The sequence below is a fragment of the Anoplophora glabripennis genome, unplaced genomic scaffold, assembly GCF_000390285.2.
Source record: "Anoplophora glabripennis isolate ALB-LARVAE unplaced genomic scaffold, Agla_2.0 scaffold754, whole genome shotgun sequence".
NCBI classification, from domain to species: Eukaryota; Metazoa; Arthropoda; class Insecta; order Coleoptera; family Cerambycidae; genus Anoplophora; species Anoplophora glabripennis.
Genome location: NW_019416841.1, coordinates 36,613 through 49,384, shown reverse-complemented (window position 1 = coordinate 49,384; position 12,772 = coordinate 36,613). Strand labels below are relative to the sequence as shown.

The 12,772-nt window shown below is 35.2% G+C and overlaps 1 long non-coding RNA gene across 1 annotated transcript; it reads left to right on the top strand.

The window, feature by feature from the left end:
- The first annotated feature begins 1,854 nt into the window (after positions 1-1,854).
- Positions 1,855-2,735, top strand: LOC111691968. The gene is made up of 2 exons (XR_002763105.1): positions 1,855-1,948; positions 2,037-2,735. It is a non-coding gene; the product is annotated as an uncharacterized LOC111691968 (long non-coding RNA).
- The last annotated feature ends 10,037 nt before the right edge of the window (positions 2,736-12,772 follow it).

Sequence of the window (12,772 nt, the reverse complement as noted above, 5' to 3'; positions counted from 1 at the left end):
ATTTTATCCTGTTTGGGTATTAAGGTGGCCATCGAGTCTATTCTTAAAGGAATTAAGAGATGGTGCCGAAACCACATAATCTGGTAGGGAGTTCCACTGGTCGAAAATTCTATTGGGTAAAAAATTATGTCTGTTGCGGGTGTGGAAATTTTCTTTCTTAAGTTTGAAGGAGTTACCTCTAAGACGAGAATCAGTGTTTAGTTGAAACATCGTTTCTGGACAGTATAATTCACCATGAAGTATTCTATAAGTTGTTATGAGGTCACCACGAGTACGTCGCACTTCCAATGATTGAAGACGGAGGCGCATAAGACGTTCTTCATATGTAAGATGTTTAAAACCAACTGGGAGTTTTGTAGCACGCCTTTGAACACCTTCCAATCTTGCAATGTCCTGCTTTAATAACGGAGACCATATGGCTACGGCAAATTCTATCTGAGGGCGAATATAGGATTTATATAACTTGAGAAACATGCTGATGGTGAGGTCACAGAAAGATTTTTTAATTATGAAAATTAATTGATTGCACTTTTTCACAACTTTTGTAACATGTGCACTCCAGGAAAGAGACTCTGTTATAACAACGCCAAGATCATTTTGATGTGTAACACTCGGTAGTTCGATTCCATTAATGTTATATGCTAGTCTAGGATTGGTTTTGGACATGTGTAGTACACAGCACTTTTCGGGATTAAGAGGCAACAACCAATCAGAACACCAATTCAGAATCGTATCAAGATCTTGTAGAAGGGAAGAAGGCGAGGAAAACAATTTAAGGTCATCTGCATAAGATAACACTTGAGACCTGCAGTTATTTTGAAGATAATCTCTTCTAGTTTTTTGTACAGCAATTTTCTTTGTCTATTCTCTCAAAAAAATTAAAGTAAAAAAGTAAAAAAAAATCAAATCTTATTTTTTGCTTTTTTTTATTATTTATTAACGATTTTTTGCATAAAATTTTTCTTTTAAATTTTTTTAATAAACCATTTCGATGGGAAATTCAATTCTGTTTTTCCTATGAACTATACTGAAATTTTGCTTCGTTTTCGTGCTATACAGGGTGTCCGCGTTTTTTGTAGCAAGACTTTCACAACTTGTACTAAAAGTCCTTTAAAAAAAAGTCCATGTAAACATATATGTTGTAGCATTTAAAATTACTACCGCCAGAAAAGTACTTAAAATTTGTAAAATCATATTAATTACTTTATGAATAACTAATTTTACAATTACAATGTAATAAGGTAGCAGAAAAATTAAAATACTTGATAAGTGATATTGTAAAATTTAATGGAAAATACTTATACAGGTAACGGTAATAACAATATAAAAATATATATATTATCTACATTAGAATACCACAACTTTAAATAAAAGATGACGTAGGTGCATTTGTTTAAAACTGGTTCACAATTTATATGAATCCATATATTTCTTCGGTTTACAGTAACTTACCAAGTTACCTACAAAAAGAAAAAAGGTTAATTACTAATTACTAACTACCAAATACTTACCATCAAATAAATCTTCTTATTTAACAGTCCCATTCATCAGGTATTGAGTGTCACATATGTCTACCATCTGTATTTGTATTTCTGGTTGCCGAGTTCATCAATCGTTTATTCCGGAAATGTTACCCCCACCAAATCAAAGTACTTCCGTGGTACTAGAACCTTCGAGTTCTCAGAGAATCGAGCAGGGAGTTGAATTTTAGTAGGCGATGGGATAAGGTGTGCGGGTTATAAACCACCAATCTTCCTACATTTGGGGATCTGAAAATTGCACACGAAAAATCCACGCCATTCACTCCTCGATGTCTACCGATAGTATCCCAAGAAATTGAACTCAGCCTCTTCAAGACATCCGATTGTGTAACTAACATCTGCAGCCAAGCTCCAGTTTTTTTTGTACATACTTTTTCTTCTTAGTCCTACAAATCTCTTTTAAAAAGGTGAGTTTAAGTTTTGTTTATTATCTTCCCAAAGAAAAAGAACGTTAGGGATGGGGTTTAATTATTTTTTTTTCCTCCATATTTTTAGAGATTAACGGACAGGTTAAATTTTCGGACAGGCTAAATTTAAGGACAAACTAAAATTTAAGGATGGGCCAGAATTAAGGGCAATATGGTTTTTTTAATTTAAATTCTAAGTGGAAAACGTCTTCCGTGCTGTTTCTCCAGTTCCCGAGTCCCAATCTAGGCGCAGATATACCGCTCCACCCAATTTAGGACCTGACGTCGCCATTTTCCTCCATCCACAGGACTCGACCATTTCATCGAGAAGCCGCCAGGACAGATAAGAACTTTTTTTATACTCTCTATCCTTTTATGAATTAGTCAAAGTAAGACAGAAATACATATTACCTACATAAATTTTTATATAAGCGTTATAATAATCTTTTGATGAAACATACTCAATGCACGCATTTATAAATATCTATATATAATATGTTTATTTAAAATATGAAATTGTTACGCTAAAGCATAGTACTATGAATAAGCGAGATTTGGAGTAACTCCAATAACATAAACGTGTTCTTTATCCTAATTACATATTGTTTCTCAAATTAATAATCGCTTGGAACATTAAATTAATCATTTTATAACCCTATCATTCTTTAGTAGGTATTATATATCTGATTTCACTAATACGAATTATTTCTTTATAAAATGTTCTTATATTTGTCTGAAGCGAATAACCATTGGTCTGAGATTTAGAATAAATATTTTTGTTTTTTTATTTTTCTCACTTATTTTCACTCACCCTGTATATGTGACTAATAAATATCAGAGTCTCAGTAAAACCCTAACTTTATGAAGTGTTCTGACTTTCGTAACTTTGCAGAATACAGCTAGATAACTTACACTCATAAGTTACGTGGCGCCCTAATTTAATACCATACTGTATATACAATTTTAGCTAGCTAGAAAAGCTGCCGTTTATGTGTGATTTTCTTGTGATTAAAAATAAATGTAAAATAAATAAAGAATAAAACAACCCCAATACCTATTTTGATAATCAAAAGAAAAAATAACACGGCAATGTATAGATGCCTCGTTTTCGATTTACAGTGTTCAAGTTTAAAATGAGAATTTATTTTTATTCGTAAAACGAAAACCCCTTTTTAGACTTTGTTGAAACTTGGCAACTTTGTTTGTAATAATAATACTCATTTTCTCACATAATTTAATTTGTCCTATTTTCTCCAGTGGCGTCACAACAAGATACCAACTTGATAAAAATAGAAAAAAAATATGGTACGCCACTGCTTTTTGGTAGGTTTGAAATTTTTCTCAGATTTAGCTATCAAAAATACAACTTTTTTGTTATCTACTTTTTTTCCTATCTCGCTTTGTTTAGACAGAACTGGCCGTCACTGAATTTTCACCCAGTGTCTTCTCATTCTCACATTTTTAATTTTTTTTTTTTAATAAAAATTGTGTTTATGACTCATTTCCTTGTTAAAATCTTAAATTAACACCTAATTATTTCGCTCATAAACAAATTTGAAAATGTTACCGTTACATATAATTTTTTTACTGTGCGCCAATCTCTAAGGCAGAATCTCGCGGTTGACTTTCCATTCCGAGATTTTTCGCATAAATCTTCATCACTCACCCCTATAATTAAGCGCGTCGCCCGCAACCTCTCCTCTCGGAGTATAATTAAACGCTCCTCCATTCAGACAAAGACCCGGCGCGGAGCTGATTTTTCTTATTGATATAATTGCATTTTCCCCGGCCGGCCGACCTGCCTTATTTGAATACAATAATTGCCGGCCGGTAATTACACGTTCGCGATCTGCATTATCGGCCGGTGGATCCTGTGTTACGCCGTCCAAGGACGCGGCGCCATTGTTATGTCTGCCGCCGACTTGATGCTGCACGTTATTAATGGCCTATTAATTCCTTGCATATTAATCTTTGCCGGATCGGGCCGGTGATTAGGCGGTCTTCTGGCCGGCGGACTGTGGAAACGTCGCCCGTACAATGGGCGCTTTATTAGGAAGTCTTTTATTTGGTACGCCGACTTATTCGTCGGGGAAGAAAGGCTCGCGTTGGTTATGTTCTTTATTTGGCCCGCGTTACCTTTGCGGATTGCCTTTATATACAAGTCTTTAGAAATCTTATTTTTTCTTAGAAACTTTTAGGAACACGTATGTATAGTTTATTTTTTCAAATTTTTAAACTTTTTTTCTTAATTTTCATACCTCGCCGCTGGACAAGCTAACACAGGCGCGTCTTAGTCGCAACGGATACACACCGAGGAACTGCAATATGCATTGTTACTAAATCTCATAATTTTTAAATAACATTAGATAGATAGATAGATAGATAGATAGATAGATAGATAGATAGATGGATGCCTGCCTGCCTGCAGGCAGGCAGGCAGGCAGACAGATAGATAGATGAGGCAGGCAGGCAGACAGCACGCAAAGTTACAGCTTGCTGGTAATCATTTTTTTCTTTGTACGTGGGCCCGTGGACTATTACGTCCCTTCAAAAATTAAAAAAAGAAATAGTTTTTAATTTTTTTCTTCCATGTATATCAAGCTAAAGAAATCAAACTTGGTGAACATTATCTGTCAAAGAATACACTTTTTGAAATTTTTTTAGCCCTGAAGTATTTGTGTAAGGGGTTGAAATAATCAACCCCTATGACATTTTTTCTTATAATTTTTTTTCGATAAAATGTCCTTTTAAATTATCTGTTTTTAAAAGGCCCCATTCATTTACTAACTTTTTGATCTCTCCAAGTTTTTTGGGAAAGTTAAGGATTTAGAGGAAAAATAATAAATGTATTAAAATGCATTTTTAAAAAGATGAGCTGATTAACGCGAGTGTTGTTTCAGGGTTGAAAAAGTTTCAAAAAGTAGTTTTTTTGACAGATAATGTTCACCAAATTTGGTTTCTTTATCTTTATATACAGACATATATACACATATACATGGAAGACAAAAAAGAAAAACATTTTTTTTTAAACCTTTGGAGGGGCGTAATTTTTCAGGGGAGAGTTTTTCCAAAAAAATTTAAACCAAAGCCCCTACTAATTTTCATCAAAAAATCGCCTCTTCCATTTTTGCGGTGTTATTTAGATTCACCCTCTATAGTTTTAATTACAACACCCTGTATCTCGGAAACCATTGACTTTAGACCCGTAATTCATTAGAACATTTTAACCTAAAGAACTCCTTCTATTTAAATAATTGCAATTTATCAAAATAATTACAAATAAAAGCTATAATATAGCTTCCTTATATAAAACCATCACATAAAATCCCTGTGCGGTCTAAATCTTCTACATTTAACTGTCTTGTTTTTCAATGCTTTTGTATACGACCTAAATGTATCCCGTTTCTCGATCATTAATATCCGAAAAAATAAAAGCACCACGTTAAGGACCTCTTTGTAGGTGTGTTGAACTTGGTTGTTTAATTAAGGAGTATGAATTATTATGTACTAATGGTGGGGTCCTCGCTAATTACCAAAGAAAATATTCATCATTATGACACGGTGGGTCCCTTACTCTTAATTTTTCCTCTGACGTGTCGTTCGGGGTAATTAATAATGCCGTGGAATTCTCTTCTTGAAAAAAAAAGAAGACCAGCATAGGGTTCACTTAATCATTGTCTCTGAAAAATAATAAGTAGGTAGATATGCCACCGAAATTAGATTGGACGTTCTTGGTTTATACATGATGGCGCTCCACCACATTTTTAACTTTCTTCGCCAAACTAACCTTTGTTGTAGTTTTTATAATAAGTGGCGTTACACAAATTAATAATATCAGCTTTGTTACCTTTATCTCTAGCATTTCTTATTGCATTTCATTGTTTTTACTAATTATTTCAATGAAATTAGGTACGTTATAAATAACTCTAATTCTAAAATGAAGTAACATCTGGTATATCTTATCGTAGTAAACAGTCATTAAGAATTGGCAGGTACAATGTTGTAGGATTTGTAAGTTTTAAAAAACATTCACACTAAAATGTGTAGATTCAAACATAACACTAAAATGTGTAGATTCAAAGCAAAAATCCATATCCTAAAAATAATTCGAATGGATTAATAAATATTCGAGTTATTTAGAAAATTCAAAAAATTTTCACGAACTTTGAGGCCATTTAGCGGCCAAACGAAGCGATTTCGGATATAGGTGAATTAGTTTAAATCTGCCTATTTTGAGTCCACGAATTTGTGGTCTTCCCTTGTACACGCTATTCTGTGACACCCTGTATATAAGTTTGATTTTGTTCTATTTGCTACAATATAAATTTTCGTTATTAATACCATTATTAAAAACGTCTACATTTTCTACGATACAGAAAACCGCATAAGCAAAACACAAAGGAAAAAGCAACGTATCCGCGTTGCAAGACGAATAGTTACCCACTTGTAGTGGATTAATCCATCCACTCTATATTTCGCGGTAACAAACGATACAACAAGTGATGATTTACGACCTGGCTTTCCCTTTCGCTCCGCACAAAGAAAACCCAGCGGAATATCGACAGGGCCATGTTTTAACCATGTTTATCGCCGGCACAGAAATGGTAATTTCGGGGAATTAAGCGAGAGCTCGCGCCGTGACGAGGCAACTTGCGCCGCTCATCCCTACGCCGCGCGGAAGATAAATGATAATGGTAATTTAGAAAAAAAGGGGAGCTAAACAACCTACAATAACGTTTATGCCCGTCGCCCGGACTGATGAATAACGGGGAAAAACAACTATTTACCCGGTCAAAGCACGGATTTTTCAAGAACAATGGGATAATCGCCTCCTGAGTGCCGGGTAAGTGCCAGATAGGGGTGTCGATATGAGGGTTGTTTTGTTAAATTTTTTGTCGGGTGAGATGTTACTAAAATCACCCATGTTTCGAATCCAATACCAGAAATCGCTGAATAGCTCTACAACCACTCAGACAACGCAGCTGATATCCGAGAATGTGGAGTCTGTCATAACAAGTACCTACCCAGACTGCGTTGGTTGAAATTTTTACCCATGATTATGGAGCCGCAAAGTACTCCAAACATATCCAGCTAAAGCAGACATCGATGTCATCGCGGGACGTCCAAAAAAAACGCCTCAGTTTCGAATTTTTCCAAGAAATGCTAGAAATACAGCATTTCGAGTGAAATCTAAGATTTCAACCGGATCCTATGGTTGATCAAGACAACTCCGAAGATCGCCTAAAGCCAAAGAGGCCAGTCAGAAATCGTGTATTCGTATTTAATTTGCGGAGCCATCCTGAATCGGGTTCGAAAGTCAGCTCTGTTTTTCTCCAGATAAGTAACCAGGGCAAGGTTCCTGACCAGTACGAAGTACATTCTAACGCTTCAATAATATCGTATTGCATTATTTCTCTGCATATTCTAAGCCGTACATTGTTAATCGAATATTGCAAATAAACTTTTTATAGTCAGTAATAAATTGTTACTACCCCAGACAGACACAGAATTAGATTATCACCACTTCGAACTAGTGGTTGATACAATGGTGTTCTTTTACTCAAAACAAAGTGCTCTTTAGCCAAACCTAAAAAGCTCACTTGGCGTAAAAAGTGTCATTGAGAACATATCCTACAAATTCCAAGCTACACTTTAGAATATCAGATTCAGATTTCAAGTTCCGAGATTAAGCTAGAGGAAGGCACAATGGAGAAACCAGGGAGACACTTCAATCAGCGCTCAGCCGAAAATGAGTCTGGTTTCTAGTTTCAAACTCGTTTTTCCTCGAAACGACATGTTTTTGATTCACTAGAACTCTAGCTCAAAAAGTTATGAGCCTTCATGAAATTGCAAAGAACATGAACCAACAATTAGGATGATATCACAACTTTAAGGGTGTTTTTTATTCAAAATAAGTGAAAAGGAATAGTCAAAATCGATATATTTTTCTCAAACACGTGTTAAAACTTTGATTTTCACAATTTTTACCCGCATTGAGATTCATATTCTTGGAAAACATGTTAATAATGCAGGAAAACAATAATTTTGCTTTTAGACCAAAATTGCGACTCGACCTTCATATTTCCCGTGAGCAACCAACTTTGACAACAGCCCATAACTTTGAGATTTTCAACACAAGTAACTTGAAAAAATTTGTAAATGTAGTTCACAATATTGATAAAATTATGTCAAAGTTTCATCAAATTCCTATCGATATGGCCCACTCAGAAAAAATCATAAAAAATGACTGAAAATCAGTCTCCTAATGTGGTAAGCAGACTGTCAGCTTTAGTATAGTCGTTACGATATCAGCTGGAACCGCATAAAAATAATTAACTCGTAAATTTAACGGAATCCATAGGCGTCCAGAAAAATTTTGCTATTTGTAAATTCTTGGGATAGATTTCTTGATTTCTTATTAAATGAGTGTCATACCTAACGTTTCTAATATTATATTAATGACAGTAGGTACTTAAGTAGAAAAAAATTAGATTTATTACCTATTATTTGTTCATTTAGCCAATAACATATTTGAAATATTTATTTTACCAATTTTAGATTGAACTACTAAAAGTACTTAAATTTTTAGTTTTGGTTCTACCATTTGGGGATTTGCCCGGGTTATTTCGTTATCTTCCGTTTCAAAGGGTTTCCAGAAAGCCATGCTGAATTACTAGATAATTACATATAATATTTATTTTAATAACTATTATCCTTTACTGGTTACGATATGAACAAATAATAATATTAACTAATAATAATTAATAATACGTATTATACCAACAATAAATTTACCACGCCAAGCACTGCTCTCTACAGCACTGACAAAGCCAAGTGAACCGCGTTTGACACCAAACTAATTATAGAATACCATGCAAAAATTATTTACGACCTAGTGGACCAATACAGGTTTGCTTTGACGACCAGCGCGCCGCCGTCGATTCTACATCAGGCGGACTGTCTACCAATACCGGACTCGCCCAATGGCTATTCGAGTATAAATTACGAGACAAATCATTGCTGAAGTATACGAGGAAATTTCAAGAGAAGTGCAGACGGTCTTGAGCTTTAAGATTCACAGGTTCCAATTGACATCGTAACAACTATAATATCTGCGGACATTGAGAGAGGTTGTGGTTAAATTTTATTCTAGCATATTTCTGGGCGGGTTTTCCACTATTTGATTTTGAAATTCTACGCAATTTTACAGTCAGTTTTGAATCATTTTATTCAATAACTGTAATACATTCTCGTAAGCTATCAATAACTTAAACAACAATCTATGAAACAACATTTATCTTGAAATTGTACATGTTTTATTTATTTTTTTGGTGAAATCGATTTTATTTTGAATAGCGCATGCGTCTCCAAAGTTTTTTAGATAATCACCTTGAATAATTTCACGTATGAAAGTGACTCTGTTAGGAACTAATCTCTTGAAAACTGTAACTATAAAAAATTATAATCCCATTTGCAATTATTTTTGACGAGAAGTGATACAACAAAACTGGCCATGTGTTGCGCAAAACTAAACGACGTGATTTACGTACAAAGTATGGGCCGGCACAATGACAGCAATTACCACCAATAAATTATCCCTATTATTCCCAAACGGCCGTGAAATATCCACCCGCATCTTGAGGCCCTCATCACCACGATCGGACTCCTCTCCAGGGACGAGTGTGGCTTGTCACCAGGCGACTTTTGCGTCCGACAGTTAGGATATGAGTAATGAACTATCGCCAGATACGCATCTGCTTGCGTGCTGATTAAGCCGCCTGCTAGATATCTGCGGCATAAACTGTTGAATTAGATCGGTTTAAAGTTGGGCGAATCTGATCCGGCGGATGGAGAGGGGGTCTGGTTTCTCGGGCTGCGGAGGCTTCCACGGATCCAGCGGTCCTTGGTGCGAGACCGTGATAATGGCTTTTGAAATTTGATACTAGCTCGACTGTACGGTGTGGTTTGTTTGGATATGGCAAAAATAGAACTGTACTGATGGAGGTAATACCATTTGAAAATGTCAATATTAGTCTAAGAGCTGGCTACATAAAAATGCAAGTTATAAGGTACATTCAATTTTTTTTACCTAGATATCGAATAGAAACTAAAGCGGAACGTAGTCTGTAATCTTTTTTGTTTTAATGTTGATCACGAACCACGTGGTTGATTTCTGGTGGTCAAATTATTAGACCAAAAAGTATAATTTACTTCCCCCAAGTTCAATACACCTCTGTAAGTACAAAAAAATGTGCAGAACTCGGAAAACCGCTGGCTGTCAGCTGAGTCGCATCGACAGCCGCAGAGATAAGACCCTGCGAAGCCGAATTTGCTCGTTCGGTGGCGTACAGGGATCTCCGCGATTTGTCTCCGATATAAATTGAAACGTCACTCGCGTAAGACTCGCCCGCAAAAAGGCCGCGCGCAGCACAGAACGACGGCCGCGTCGGTCGGCTAATAAATGCAGTCGCCGCAGGTTTAAAGCCAAATGTCACCGATGCGGATCAGTTGGCTCTGTCTGGGCTACGGAACAGGTGAGATGCAGCGGTGTGCGACATGGTGGATGAGGCAGATATCCAGGAGTTTAATTTCTAGTTCCTTGTTGGGTACACACACACGGTGTCTCTCAAAATGTTTTCTCCTGTATTTTTTCTTTGTCCGATTGGTATTTCTTTTCCCTTTATGGCAATCTTTTTCGAAGTTTGGTTGGTACCACATAAAAAACACTCTATAGACATTTGTCGTTCAAATTTGGTATATGGGTATTTTGATGGGTGTTGAATAGCCTGGTGATATTATCTCTTTGATAAAAAAAATGCCTAATACTAGATACTTTCTGGAAAAACGACCCTTTTAAAAAATCGTAGTAGGCCAGGATTTTGTCACATCAATAAAATGATTAGTAGAATATAACCTCCCTTCAGGGTACTATTTGTAAAAAAATTGGCTTGCGGAAAGTCAACAGCCTTCTCACATTTCTAAAGGTGTTAACCTGAAAAACGGGACACACTGTATAGATGTACCGTACTAGAACGTCACCCCCCATGCCGTTTAATAGTGGTAATATCGGCCCCTTCGTCAGCCAACAGAGTGGCGGAAGAACGTTTAAAGCAGTGCCCTGTATAAGTTTCTGGATGAGGGAAATCGAAATAAGTTGCTATTTCTTTTGGCACATTCTTCACAAAAAATCTTCGACTTGTAGTAACTGCAGCACTTTGTGCTGCTTCCAATACTTCCCCTGGTAAATGCTCGTCTTCACTATCCCTACTCATTTTGAATGAAACACTTAATATTGTAATATGAATTACAATATACAGGGTGATTTACAACTTAATAAACATAGAACAGGTACGTGTAGAGGACACCAAAACAAGTTGATTTTTCATATGAATTTTTTTTTCATACGTATGGTTGCGGGTTTGCTTTAAAAAATCGGTATTTCAGCAATGCCTTAATACAGAACAACCAAATTTTATAAATATATTCATTTTATTGACGTTTTTAGCTGGTAGAAACTTGAAGTGACCGGCATCTCAAGAAGGGGTGGTGTAGGGGTGGGTCACCCTTAAAATTTTATGAATTTTTCCATCCCTAACTTAATTTACAATTAAGGTCTACCAGTTTAATAGCAAATTTAATTTTATACTTTTTTTATTCTTACCAATTTTTCGATAAGCCGTCCGTTTTTGACAAAAATTGTATAATTCTGACGGTACTTTTTCAAAATAATTTTTATTGTTTATTAGTTTGCTATCATTATGATAGTGACTGCACCTAAACAGTCTTGATTCAAATACGGTTCAAACGGTTTCAAATATGAATTAAATTGTTATAAACCGGCTATTACAAATTAATAATAATAACAATAATAATAATCGCCTTTATTGAAAAAGAAACAAAAAAAAACATTGCATACAATACATTGAAAAAAAAATAAACCGTACACTCATGGCGAAGTCTAGCTAAATGCTATTCCACTTAACCACGAATGAACGGTAACAGATGAGATCACTAGAACCAAGAACTAGAACAAAATATAGTGCTTAAAAGTACTGACCGAGGGAGGACACAATTTGCAAAGCAAACAATACAATTACAGATTCAGAAAGAAGAAAAAAAATACATTTTGTTTTAAATTCTTTATTTACCGAGCAGGAAAGCTTTGAATTTCCTCTTAAATTTCAACGAATTTAAATGTAGGAGTTCTTCCGGAAGTGAATTTAATAGCTTAATAGCATTGTATGTAAAAGAGCGACGAAAAAGGGCAGTGTGATGACGAGGTATGGTTAGTTTAAACTTATGACGAATATTGACTCCATGTATATTAGAAAGTGGAATAAGTTTATTTGTCAGTGGTAAAGGAGAATTCTTTTCTTCTGTTAAACGTATAAGAAGACTGCCAAAATGATGCAATCTACGATCCTCCGATCCTTAAGCCACTTGAGCTCACGAAAAGTATGAGAAATATGATCGTAGGTACTTCCTTAAGTTAAAAATGAAACGAGCACAACAATTCTGCACAAATTCCAAAGAAAAACTGTACAAAAAATCACAGTAATTAAAATGGGATAAAACAAGTGATTCACAAAGAGATTTCTTTAATGAGTAATTTAAAATATGTCGATTAGACTATAGAAGTTTTAAAGAAATAAAAGATTTTTGCAGTATTTTCTTTACATAGTCTCTAAAGCGGAAGTCAGAATCTAATGTAATACCCAAATTTTTAGTAGAGTATAATAAAATTTTCCTTAAGAACATTAATATGACTTCTGCTGCTAAAAAGCATTAATTGTTATTTAGATGGATTTAATTTCAAGTTGTGTT